We start from the raw sequence: 15,080 nt of genomic DNA on the forward strand, positions 1-15,080 counted from the left end.
TTATAAACTCAAATGCTATGGAACAACTTGTTACCACTCCCACAAGAGGGGAAAACATACTGGACCTGATCATCACCAACATGGGGACTCTATGCTCCAGACCAGAAGTGTATCCCTCACTGGTAAGATCAGACCATAAACTAATCTCACTGGATATTCACATCCCAACCCCACCCCATGCCCAGAAAACCACAGTGAAAAACTTCTCTAAAGCAAATTTCACACTCCTCAAAACCGAGGTGGAATCCTTCAAAGCCCCCGGGCCTGTGGATAATATGGCCCAGGCCGCAAAATCCTTTATAAACGCATTCTATGAACACCTTCAGGAATGCATGGATCATGTAATCCCAAATAAAACCAAGACCCAATCCTCCAAAGGCAGACGTCCTGTCTGGTGGACCCCAGCCATAAACAAACTATACAATAGAAGGAGGAAGCTACTACATGATAGAGCAAAATCCCAAAAAGGGAAGGCATCTCTGATCAGTATAAGCAAAAAACTATGGGCACTCATAAAATCGTCTAAGGCCAGCTTTGAGAGAAAAATTGCACAGGACACTAAGGATAATCACAAGGCTTTCTTTAGTTATGTTAGGAACCTGGGTGGGAATTCCCAGATATGCTCAGAATTAGTCCAAAATGACAAAAAATACACCAAACCCACAGACATTGCCAACATCCGAGCTGACAGGTTCAGCACAAACCCCCCCCTCCCCACCAAAAGGGCTAATATCTATCCCAGCAGAGTGCTGCCCCCCTGACATCTCAGATGCTCAGGTAAGAGCTGCCCTCTCCAAAGCAAGAAACATAGCATCAATGGGACCAGACGGTGTCCCGGGCTGCATCCTACATGAACTCCAAGAAGAGCTAAACCCAAACCTAAAACTACTGTTCAATCTCAGCCTTACTACAGGATATGTACCCAAAGAGTGGCGTACAGCAACAGTGGTCCCTCTCCACAAAGGTGGTGCCTCAACGGATCCTGGAAACTATCGCCCCATAAGTCTCACTAGCTTGGTCTGCAAAGCTATGGAAAGGATCATCATGGACCTTATAAATAAAGATATTGGGGACCTACAGACACTGGATCCTACCCAGTTTGGCTTTGTTAAGGGCAGATCCTGCCTCTTAAACCTGGTCAATTTCTTTGAAACAGTCACCAAGGCCATTGACAAGGGGAAGGTGGTCCACACAGCCTACCTGGACCTTGCAAAAGCCTTCGATACAATACCCCACTCGGGCATTATAGATAAGCTCACCAGCTTAAATATAAACCCCTATGTCACTAGATTGGTTGCAAATTGGCTCAAGGACAGAACCCACATGGTTAGAATAGCTGGAGCCATGTCAGACTCCAAACCAGTTACAAGTGGTTTCCCACAAGGCTCAGTCCTGGGACCTCTCTTGTTTGGTATATATTTCTCGGAGGTACAGGCCAACATGGAAGGACTGTGGCTGACCAAGTTTGCAGATGACTGCAAACTGGGTGCCATAATAGACTCTCCAGCCGACACAAGCATCCTCCAAAAGGGCCTCATAGAAACAGACAACTGGTGCTAGAGCCATGGCCTCAAGCTAAACGCCAAAAAGTGTATAGTCATCCCCTTTGGCAAAAACAAAGTGCCCACAAATTACCGCATAGGTGGTAATCCATTAAGTACAGAAGAAGTCATTAGGGACCTGGGGACCCAAGTTGATAGCAATCTCTCATTTGACAACCACGTGGCCAAAGTGGTTAGAAAAACATTTTATATAGCCCACCTAATCATGAAGGGATTCACATCTAGATCAGGGGAGGTCATCGTGCCTCTTTACTCATCCCTCATCAGGCCCATAATAGAGTACAATGCCCCTTTTGGGATGTACCTTACCAGACACCTGCAGCAACTGGAAAGACCCCAAAAGTACCTCACCAAGAGGATCAACGGGCTCAAACTGATGCCGTATGCTGCCCGGTTAAAGAAACTCCAGCTCTACTTAGTGGCATACCGCCTGCTCAGAGGCGATCTGTGCCTGACGTATAAAGCCATGTCCAACCCGGAATTAATGGACATGCTGCACCTCAGAAAATCCAAATCCCATCGAGCTATGTGCTCGAGGGACTTAAACCTCAGCACTGAAATAAATAGGACATGCTGGAGGGACAGATTCATAACCCAGAGGCTCCCTTCACTCTGGAATAAAATCCCAGTCCCGGTTAGGCAGAGTCCCTCATTGACTCTCTTCAAGAGGAATCTTGATGAGTGGATGGGAGATCGTAGGTTTACCCCGGGTATCACTTCTGTGTCACTGTTAGACAGAGGCACAGTATACTAACCTCGAAAAAGGGCATAGCAAAATTAATTTAAAATGGGTGGCGAAAGCCATACACACTCTGGCTAGGCTTATAAATGCCCTAGGGCAGATAGCCTAGTATGAACCTATGAACCTATGAACCTATAACATCTAATTTCATAACAGTGAGACCAGAACATTTAAAACCCACAGCATCTAAAACCCATAACATGGAATTTCATAACATCTAACACTACAAATCACATGAAAATAACATCCCCTCTACATATAACGTCACCAGACTACCAAACACACTTTTTACTACGTTTCTGCAGGGGTGCTTGATACAGTGGGGTTAGGAAATTAACTTTTTCCCACTGTAGTGTGATCTTGGAGTTGGTATATTTAATTTATGGGGGTGGGGGGTGTAGAGTAAAAAGAGTGTTTGGTAGTTTTGTGTCGTTATATGTGGAGGAGATGTTATTTTCTTGTGATTTGGAGTGTTAGATGTTATGAAATTCGATGTTATGGGTTCGAGATGTTTTGAAGTAGACCCGTATTATATATATATATATATATATATATATATATATATATATATATGTATGTATGTATATATATATATATATATATATATATATATATATATGTATATATATATATATATATATATATACATATATATGTATAAAATATGTCCATAACATGTAGTGGAGTCAAACCTCAACACCAATAGTCACAACCTCTTATTGCAAGGGGATGTCATGTAAGTATTGCAGGTATACATGTAGACTTTTGCTACTGTAACAGGGGTTGTCTTAACGGAAATGTTGTTCGGGACGTCACATTTAATATTGACATGTACACCATCAGTTACTGACATACATCGTAAGATCATCATAGTACAGTACCACACAAATCACAGTAATGATTCTGTGGAATACAGCAGAGATAGGACTAATAAATGTAGACAGTCTGACCTACTCTCTTCAATCCAGAGGTATACACTGCACCCCTTAGTGCAAGATGTGTGGACCAAGCCTGACAAAGTGGATGTCTACAGCCATGTAAATGGGGATATCACGAAAATACTGGAATAGATAAGCTCACGCAGTTTATGCATTCACACACTCCTGTCTGTCCTGACATATAGTAACCGAAGGAGCATAGGTCACAAGCCCACATACTACACACTAGTTAGTGACATACATCTATGTATTATCCCACTGGTTTGTCAGAAATACACAACAGTTATGGTGGCCCAGCAACAGTACATGTGACAAATACCTGGACATAACATCACAATGGGTAAATACACTGAGCTGCTATGCATGTCACAAAGCACTGTGCAAACTACAAGCAGACTGCCACCACAGTGGCCTACATTTCTTAAGGGGGAATACACATGTACCTGCAAATATAGCAAGCTCTACAGGCATGTAACAGCATGGAGTAACAGACACCTGTGTGAAAGTGCATACCCACAACCAATCTGTACACAGCCACAGTCACATAAGAAAAGCATACTTAATATTACAGTATATGGACTGTGTGAACAACATCATCCTCATATGTGCCACTCACACACCAACCCTACATATACTGGGCCAATACACAGTGTATTCCAATGCCTGACTGTGGTATGGGACATGTGTTGGTCTGGCCTTACAAACGTGCACCAACAGGGTACCATACACTGCAGCAGCATGCAACATCACATAGAACAGGACCAAGAACAATGACATCTACCACAGTCTGTACACAGGCCAAGGTACATATTCATATTACACACTCTGTCGACAATCACCATAAGTACACAGACCTCATAACTGTACACACTACAACAGAATAACAGAATGTCCAGGTTTTTTCCTCAAATATAAGGCCTACTATACATAACATGTCTAGCAGTCTGATATCTCACTGGCTTGTTATTAGGTATGATGTCCGTAAATAATGATGTACTGAACATATGCACTTCTTACTGCATGACATATGTAAAAGGTTGACAGAGTTGTGGCTGGAGGCACTAACACAGGGCAAATATTGACATGTTGCTGTGATAAACCCATACATTTACTGGTGTAACAGGGTTTGTTGTGGCATATGTCTACTGAGGTATATGAAGTCAGTAACTCACATGGCTGTCACCATGTACAGATTGCAATACTCAGAGTATGCTACTGCATTTCTAAAGATAGAAAATGTGTGAGTAACACAGCACATGTAAGACTCCAAACACTGGCCAGTCTGCAGATAGCCCTACAGGTGAGAGTTTCCCCAACCACATAACACTGTCATGACAGATATTAAATCATGTAGAACACAAACCCCGTTAAACCAGCATTACATAAAATGTAGATGACAAATGCTTAAATTCTGTCCTCATGTCTGGAACATCCCCCTCCTGTTTGTTGGCCTATCTCCACAGTGTATGTTGTAAGAGGTATATCCAACTACCCTCTGTGATGCTGTTTGCCAAACACCAGACCTAGGTCCTGCTCACAGTGAATGAAAAGGCCCAACACCAACATGATGTTCCTAGATATTGGAGTGTGTTTCCATGCAATTGGCTATAGGAATGATACCACAGCTGTTCCACATGCAATCAGCTAGTGGGGGACTGCAATTCGTGCAGAGGCCATCAGCTGATCATGAGCATCACTTACAAAACACAAGCTGCTGCCTAAGAAAAGCAGGTGTACTGCTCACATCCACCAGAGAGGGAGTGAGAGAGACAGACAGAGACAAAGTAAGAAAGGAAGGGAGTAGGAGAGTAAGAGCTAAGCATGTTTGCATATGATCCATGGGTGGGGAGTGGCACCTGGGCATTATGATGGTTGCCTGTATTGTATACTAATCCATACTGTCACATGGTAATTGCACATGGCTGTACACATTTATGGATGATGATTGTCGACTAGAATCTGTACAATGTTTGGAAAATGTTGGCCTTGTAATGTTGACAATGGGACATGTAGCTCCTCAATATGATGATGTGGCAAAAACCACACTGCAATGGACCCTGTCACTACACAATCACCCCAACAGAACACCGATAAGACACACAAACACACACTTATCAGTACTTGGTTTCAAACCCCTACCTGACTGTGTATTGCTATTACATTGTTATCACATGCACCACAGAGCTTAGATGTTGGCAAGTTGTCCAAAGGTGTCTTTGAACATGAGTGACATCAGCAACAGTGATAAAGGAGGGATAAGGGAAGTGTAGTACATGTGGCTGTTCACAAAAGTAGGTGTCAAGGAAGACACAATCACACTCTCTCTCAGGGACTCACACACATTATCACAGTGGGCAGGGTCAGTATTAGAACTCCTAATTAACTAGTTTGCTATACTACAGTATTACACATGTATCACATGTGCCACAGAGCTTATCAAGCTGACATATGGCCAAAGGGTTATTTCAAGGTGACTGACATCAGAAGGCATGCTACAGTAGGGCAATGGGAGGTGTAGTGAGTGTGAATGGCTGCAAAATCATTAACTTACACACACACACACACACACACACACACACACACACACACACACACACACACACACACACACACACACACACACACACACACACACACACACACACACACACACACACACACACACACACACACACACACACACACACACACACACACACACACACACACACACACACACACACACACACACACACACACACACACACACACACACACACACACACACACACACACATTTGCCAGTACTGACATGCATGGGTTCATTGCTTCACAGGTGTGTAGTAGTTGACTGTGCCAGAAGGGTGTATAAGGCTAGGCAATAAGTATACCTTGGCATCAGGCCATATGACAATGGTCTTCAGTGTGGCTCAGGGGTATAGTCCCTGGATTGGGCCACACAGTTGGGTATTGTTTTCACCATCTACTCATCTGGGTTGCTATTGTGGGTGGCCAGTGCTGTTCAATGCTTGCCATGTATGTGATCTATATTCCATAACATGGACAGTGTCTGGATTGTGCACATGTCCCACATGCATGTTCTGTGATGTGTGGAAGTGTACCTGGGGTCTCTCGGGCATGTTGTGTGGACAGATTGTTACCATCTGATGTGGCTTTCCTGACCACATGTGGTGAGAACGAGTCTATATTAGAAGATCGACTTTTTAAAATGTCGAATGTTCTAATATCGTCCCCTATTCAGCGAACTCTGGCAATATAGAACATGCAGAACAGCAAATTTTTTGTTTGAGACATGGGTGGAGTGTATTTGCTGGGTAATACAAGGATTGCTTATATTGTCCACCAATCCATAATGTCACATGTAGGGCTATGGATTGTCTACACCAGCCTCTCTGCTGTTTGACATCTGTTGCCCTTGTAAGGTGGACATTGTGACATATAGAAGGTCCTCAATATAAGAATTTAGCAAAATCCACTCCCCAATGAATCCTGTCATTACACAACCACAGCAACCTCCACACAGGATACTGATGACAAACCACACACTTGCCAGTACTGAGATTCAACCCCCTACCTCACTATGTATTGTTACTACAGTGTACCACATTTATCACACTTGCCACAGTGCTTATTGGATGGATGTTATCCCAAGGTACTTCTAAGGTGAGGAACATCTCCAGCCCTTGTAAATACTGGCATTGGGTGATATAGTGGGTCACAGATCCCAAAAATAATTTCACCCTAATCACACATTTATAATTGCCAAGGGTGAGGTTCAAACCTCTATCTAACAATCTTTATGGGCCATTATGCTACACATTTTTCACATGCACCACTGACCTGACATAGTATAGGCTTTGCAACAGATACTTGCAGATGCAGGCACTTGATGCACTCCTCAGCATGGAGAACATCGACGTCTGTGCAGTAACTGAAACCTGGCTCAAGGCTCCTGAGAGCACCCCAGTGCTACCAGGCTATACTTCGCTATCATGCTTTTCGGCCCCAAAACCCGGGTCGAACCACAAAGGGAGGGGGAGTGTCCATATTCATCAAGGACAACCACACCTCCAGGTTAGTATCAACACATGAAGCATCAGAGACCATACAGGTGCAACTAACCATAGGCAAAACTGCTATACAACTGGTAGTATGTTACAGACCACCCTCCCAATCTCAAGAACCCCACTCAGCCTTCCTGAAGACATTAGAGGATATGAATGTATCACAAAATACCATCATACTGGGAGACTTCAACTATCCAAACATAGATTGGGTACATTATTCTAGCCCTAATACCCTAGCCCAAAGGTTCCTGGAATTCATAAATTCAAATGCACTGGAACAATTAGTCACCTCTCCCACTAGGGGAGATAATATACTAGACCTGATCATCACAAACATGGGGACAAAATGCTCCACACCGGAAGTATACCCCTCACTAGTGAGATCTGACCACAAACTAATCACCCTGGATATACATATCCCACCTCCACCCACAGCACAAAAGACCACAGTGAAAAACTTCTCAAAAGCAGACTTCACTCTTCTTAAGACTGAGATGGTATCCTTTAAGCCCACTGTGCCAGTGGATACCACATCCCACAATGCCGAATCCTTCACAAATGCTTTCTATGGACATCTCCAAGAATGCATGGATCATGCTATCCCAAACAAATCCAAGTCCCTCTCCACCAAAGGTAAGCGTCCTGCCTGGTGGACCTCAGCCATAAACAAATTGTATAACAAAAGAAGGAAGCTACTGCACATCAGAGCAAAATCCCATGAAGGGAAGACATCTCTGATCAACATTAGCAGAAAACTACGTTCTCTCATAAAAACATCCAAGGCCAACTTTGAGAGAAAAATCGCTAAGGACACTAATGATAACCACAAAGCCTTCTTCAGCTATGTTAGAAACCTGGGCGGAAACCCTCAGATATGCTCAGAGTTGGTTCAAAACAAAAAAAAATACACTGAACCCACAGATATTGCCAACATTCTGGCTGACAGGTTCAGTGCAAATTTCTCCCCTCCTTCACCCCCAAAAGAAGAAATACTTATCCCAGCTGATTGTAATCTCCCTGTCATCTCAGATGTCCAAGTGAGAACCGCCCTAAACAAAGCAAAAAACACAGCATCAATGGGACCTGACGGTATCCCAGGTTGCGTGTTACGTGAACTCCAAGAGAATCTAAACCCACACATAAAAATGCTATTTAACCTTAGCCTTACTTCGGGATATGTACCTGAACACTGGCATACAGCAACAGTGGTCCCACTCCACAAGGGGGGTGCCTCTACAGACCCTGGAAACTAACGCCCCATAAGCTTAACCAGCCTGGTCTGCAAAGCTATGGAAAGAATCATTATGGAACTCATAAACAGAGACATAGGGGACCTACAGACACTTGACCCCACCCAGTTCGGCTTTGTAAAGGGCAGATCCTGCCTTTTAAACCTGGTTGACTTTTGAAACAGTCACTAGAGCCATTGATGAGGGCAAAGCAGTCCATACAGCATACCTGGACTTGGCTAAGGCCTTCGACACAATACCCCACTCAGGCATCATAGATAAGCTCAATAGCTTAAAAGTAAACCCTTATGTCACTAGATGGGTTGCAAACTGGCTAAAGGACAGAACCCATAAAGTTAAAATCGCTGGAGCAATGGCAGACTCAAAGCCAGTCACAAGTGGTGTCCCACAGGGATCTGTCCTGGGACCCCTCTTGTTCGGCATTTATTTCTCAGATGTTAAAGCAAACATGGGAGGGCTGTGGCTGACAAAGTTCACAGATGACTGCAAACTAGGCGCCATAGTCGATGCACCAGCAGACACACACATCCTACAAAAAGGCCTCACAGAAACAGACAACTGGTGCCGGAGTCACGGCCTTAAACTAAATTCCAAAAAATGTATAGTCATCCCCTTTGGGAAAAACAAAGTACCGACAAATTATCACATAGACAGCAACCCACTGAGTACAGAAAAAGTAATCAGAGACCTCAGGACCCAAGTCGACAGTGACCTCTCATTTGACACCCACGTTGCCAAAGTGGTTAGAAATACATTCTACCTTGCACACCTCATCATGAAGGGATTCACATCCAGATCCAAGGATGTCATTGTACCCCTATATTCCTCCCTCATCAGACCCATGATTGAGTACAATGCCCCATTTGGTATGTACCTCACCCGGCATTTGTAACAGCTGGAGAGACCACAAAAGTACCTCACCAAGAGGATCAAGGGTCTCCAACATATGTTTTATTCTGCCAGACTAAAGAAACTTCAGCTCTATTCAGTAGCATACCGCCTGCTCAGAGGTGATCTCTGCCTGACGTACAAGACCATGTCCAATCAGGATCTGATGGACATGCTCCACCTCAAAAAATCCAAATCCATCAGGACCACGACAGCTAAAGACTTAAACCTCGGCACAAGTATGAATAGGACATGCTGGACTGATAGATTCATAACCCAGAGGCTTCCCATGCTTTGGAACAAGATCCCAGTTCGTATTAGGCAGAGCCCCTCACTGACTCTCTTCAAGAGAAATCTTGATGAGTGGATGGGAGATTGTAAGTTTACCCCAGGGGTCACATCTGTATCACTGCTAGACAGGGGCACAGTAAACTAATTCTATTATATAAGGGGACCTTCATTGTGTCACTACTAGACAGAGGCACAGTATTCTAAATTTATTCTGTACATTATTTGTACCATTTCACGGGGTGGCAAAAGCCACATCACTATGGCTAGGCTTACAAATGCCCCAGGGCAGATAGCCTAGTACTATACTATGAAACTATGAAACTTGTAAGGTGGGTGATATTTGCAGGCCTGCAAAAGTCAGGCTCAGAGATATGTACTGGCTATAAATGGGGACAAAAACTTTGAGGTACACACACAAACACTTGCTACAGATGGGATTCAAGCCCACAGCTTTGTAGTTATGGCTATTACATTGTTCTGTATTTATGGCATGCACCACAGAGCTTATAGGGCTAGCCTTTCTCCAAAGGTATATTTCAAGGTAGATGACATCAGCATCCTTGCTAAAGTAGGGCAATGGAAGGTGTAATGACTGTGAATGGCCTCTAAAGCATTAATCCTTATACACACAGAATTTCACAGATGCGAAGTCTGGGATTAGAACTCCTACCTAACTAGGGCATCACACTATAGCATTCCACAGTTATAGCACATGCCACGGAGCTTATATGGTTATCCCTTCTCCAAAGGTGTATTGTAAGGTAAATGACATCAGCAGCCTTGCTAATGTAGGGCATTGGGAGGTGCACTGACTGTGAATGGCCTCAAAAGCAATGATCCCTACACACACAGAGTCCACAGTTGCCATGTTTGAGATTAGAACTCCAACCTAACTAGTACATCATAGTATAGTATTATGCAGTTATAGCACGCACCACAGATCTTATAGGGCTAGGCTTTCTCCAAAGGTGTATTTTAAGGTGAATGACATCAGGAGCCTTGCTAAAGTAGGACAATGGGAGGTGTAGTGACTGTGAATGGCCTTAAAAGCATTGATCTTTAGTCACACAAAGTTTCACAGTTGCTATGTGTGGGATTAGAACTCTGACCTAACTAGTACATCACACTATAGCATTACCCAGTTAGAGCACACTCCACAGATCTGATAGGGCTAGGTGTTCTCCAAATTGCTGGAACCTGTGCTCTGAAATGCTGCCTTACAGATTATCTGCAATTATACAGAGCTAAGTATATGTTTTGGTTATAAAGTTTGTTAATTGTTGCTTAGATCTGTGCTGGAACTGTTGTCTCACTGTTCTGAGAGACTGATCGGCAAATATACAGAGCTGAGAATATTTTTTTGGTTTTAAAGTTTGTACTGTTAGTTGTTGCTTAGATCTCTGTTGAAACTGTTTTCCCCACCCCACCCACATTTTCTGCTGTGTCTTCAGTTGGTATAGTAACAGCTGCATTCAAATTGCTGGAGCCTGTGTTCTGAGAGACTGCCTTACAGATTATCTGCAATTATACAGAGCTAAGTATATATTTTTTGGTTATAGAGTTTGTTAATTGTTGCTTAGATCTCTGGTGAAACTGTTGTCTCACTGCTCTGAGAGACTGATCGGCAAATATACAGAGCTGAGAATATTTTTTTGGTTTTAAAGTTTGTACTGTTAGTTGTTGCTTAGATCTCTGCTGAAACTGTTTTGTCTCACCTACCCTCTATTTTTGGTTTGCAGTTTAAATTTGGTGGCTTTTGCAGTTGTCCGCCCCACTGTAGATTTGATCTGGGACACTCTCCCAGTCCCATTTTTTTACCACATTCTACCTAATAAACTCTTTCTGCACTTGCTTTTAGTCCTTTTTAATTTAATTGCATTTTTTAAACTGTGTTTGGTCTAATATTGCTGCATACTCAAGTGTGCTAGCTTGCACTGCATGTGAATTGTTTTTTACTACTGTTTTTGCTACTTTTCTGTAAAAATAAACTGTTAGCCTGTTTCCTACCTTTCCTGTAACTAGTTTTCCAGATACAAATTTGCTGTATTCAGGACTGTATGCAAGCTTCTGAGCCCCCCAAGCCTTTCTGTGTTGGAGGGAAGCCTTCTAGCGTATCAGTGGGAGTGGTAAGCACTAGGTTACCTGTCTACCACATAAGGAGTGGTTCTGGCCTAGAAATTGTAGTTATTGGCCATTTGGGCAATCTCTTCCATCTCTCTCAACTTTCTGATTTGAAAGCCTGCATTTGCACTTGTTTCTGTCCTGTAACTCGTCTAGTGCAGATACAGATTCTTAGTTTTAGCACTTAAATTTGCTTGTTCATGCTCAGCACTTGTTCAGAAGTTGTAAGCTCTAAATAAGCTACTAATTACTATAGCACTCTATCTTCCTCATTACCTAGAGGAAAACCGTTTTTGTACTTACTTTTCTCACTTGCTTAGAGAAAAACAGCTCTTGCACTCACTTTCCTCACTTATCTAGAGGAAAATAGTTTTTTATTCAGGCATGTCCAAGGGTCAGCTCCCAGTGTTCTCTCATGTCTATCTGATGAATCTGGGCATCTTGAGGCAATGTAGAAATTGCCTCATGTACACTGACAACCCTCTCCTCCTACCACCCAAAACTACAACCTGTGAGAGATGCACTTATCTAGCCAAACTGGAGGTAAAGCTCTCTCTAACCAAGACTGAACTTGACAGTCATGAGGAGAAGGAAAACATTTGCACCACACCACACTCATCACATAGTCTCACTAAATCTACACCACCAAAATCCACACACAGTAACACAAAAACATTCGCGGAGGCTCTCAATAATAATTTGTCTAAGCAACAGAGACCTCCAAAGCAGAAACGCAAGCAACCTCCATCCCCCAACACAATCCAAATGGCACACAGTCCACAGAATCAGTGTGCCACTCAACCACAGCCAATAAGGCAAAACAACGTACCCAACACACTAGTCATAGGTGACTTTATAGTCAGGCACACTGATGTCCCTCTCACCAGGCTAGACAAGGAGAAGGTTACTTTCAGCTGCCTGTCGGGAGCCAGGATCCGCCACATAACCCACGCACTCAGGTCACTCCACACCAAGTACAAATATGACTCTGTCATTATCCATGTTGGTGTGAATGACCTGAGATGTACCTCCCTGGACTACATGAAAAGAGACATGATTGAACTCTGCGATCTTGTAGCCCAGGCAGGTATGACCCTAGCCCTGAGTAGCATTCTGCCATCGCCCAGAATTATACTGCAGTACAAGGACAAAAGGGTTGACTTCAACAATTGGTTAAGCTTCTGGTGTCATTCTAAGGGGATCCAGTATCTGTCTGCTTGGGATGACATGGTCGACAGACCACGATGCTTTGCCACAGATGGCCTGCACTTGTCGCCCCTGGGATTCCGGATATTGGCTAAGGCTCTTGCTGCCCCTATAGTGCCTTTTTTAGGCAGGGTTCAAATAACAAATTCACCACCATAACAGGAACAGGCAAACAAAAACTGAAGGTAATGCTACTCAATGCTAGAAGTCTAAATCTCAAAATGCACTTACTCGAGGCACTCCTTAAAATGGAGAACATCGATATCTGTGCAGTGACTGAGACCTGGTTCAAGGCTCCAGAGAGCACCCCTGCACTACCAGGCTATAACTCATACCACACTTTTCAGCCATGTAACATGGATCGAAACACCAAAGGCGGAGGTGTGTCCATATTCATTAAGGATATCCACACCTCCAGGCTAGTTGCTCAGCATAATGCATCCAAGGTTATCCAAGTGCAACTAACTCTGGGCAAAACTGCAATCCAAATTGTAGCTTGCTACAGATCCCCCACCATGCCCCAGGATTCCCACTACTCTTTTCTTGATTTACTGGAAAATATTAGGGTTCAACCAAACACCCTAATAATGGGCGACGTCAACTACCCCACCACTAACTAGGAAAACTACTCGTGTTCCAACTCCTTAGCTCAACGCTTTCTGGAATTCATAAACTCCAATGCCCTAGATCCACTTATCCACATCCACACCAGGGGCAACAATATCCTAGACCTAGTCATTACCAACATGAGTGACCGGTGTTCCACATCTGAAGTCAACTCCTCGTTGGTCCGATCCGACCATAAACTTATCACCCTTGATATCCACATCCCACCCCCACCCCCCATTAAGGAAACCACAGTAAAAAATTTCTCCAAAGCCAACTTCATGCTTCTTAAGACAGAAGTGGTGAACTTCATGACAACCATGCAGATGGACAATACAGTTACAACTGCTGAATCCTACACAAATGCACTCTATAAGCACTTACATGAGTGCATGGATCATACTATCCCAAACAGAACCAAGACACTATCCTCCAAAAAAAGGAAGCCATTCTGGTGGTCCCCTGCCATAAACAAACTGTACAACAGAAGGAAGAAACTGTTGCAAAAGAGAGTAAAATACCATGAGTGGAGGAGCTCCCTGGTCAGCCTCAGTAAGAAGCTGAGATCTCTTATAAAATCCTCCAAAGCTAGCTACAAAAACAAAATCGCCACTAAATCCAAGGACAACCACAAAGCATTCTATAGCTATGTCAAGAATCTAGATGGCAACACCCAGATCTGCTCTGAATTACAGCACAAAGGCATGGAAATTACAGAACCAACTGATATTGTCAACATCCTGGCAGACCGGTTCAGTGCTAACTTTACCCCCCTCTCACCCCCTAAAGGGCCCATATCTATACAGGAAAAATGCAGAGTCCCTGTAATCACAACTATGCAGGTAAAAGCTGCACTCTCTAAAGCCAAAAACACAGCATCCATGACACCAGACAACATCCCAGGCTGCGTTTTACATGAACTTCAGAATGAACTGGGTCCCCACTTAAGCACCATGTTCAATAATAGCCTCGCATCAGGCTTTGTGCCCACTGAATGGCACACAGCACCAGTTATCCCACTCCACAAAGGGGGAGCCACCACTGATCCCGGGAACTGTCGACCTATTAGCCTGATGAGCCTGGTCTGCAAGGCCATGGAACGTATCATCATGGAATTCATAAACAAAGACATTGGTAACCTCCAAACTCTGGATCCCACCCAGTTCAGGTTTGTGAAAGGCAGATCATGCCTCCTGAACCTGATTGACTTCTTTGAGGCAGTCACCAAAGCCGTGGATGAGGGTAAGGTGTTTCACACAGCCTATCTTGACCTCGCCAAGGCTTTCAACACCATCCCCACATTCTTGAATTATAGCTAAACTCACTAAACTAGGTATAAATCCCTACATCACAAGATGGGTTGCCAACTGGCTCACTGACAGAACCCACACTGTAAAAGTTGCAGACTC

This window comes from Protopterus annectens, chromosome 2.part2 (assembly GCF_019279795.1).
Source record: "Protopterus annectens isolate FY-2018-M chromosome 2.part2, PAN1.0, whole genome shotgun sequence".
Taxonomy (NCBI): Eukaryota; Metazoa; Chordata; order Ceratodontiformes; family Protopteridae; genus Protopterus; species Protopterus annectens.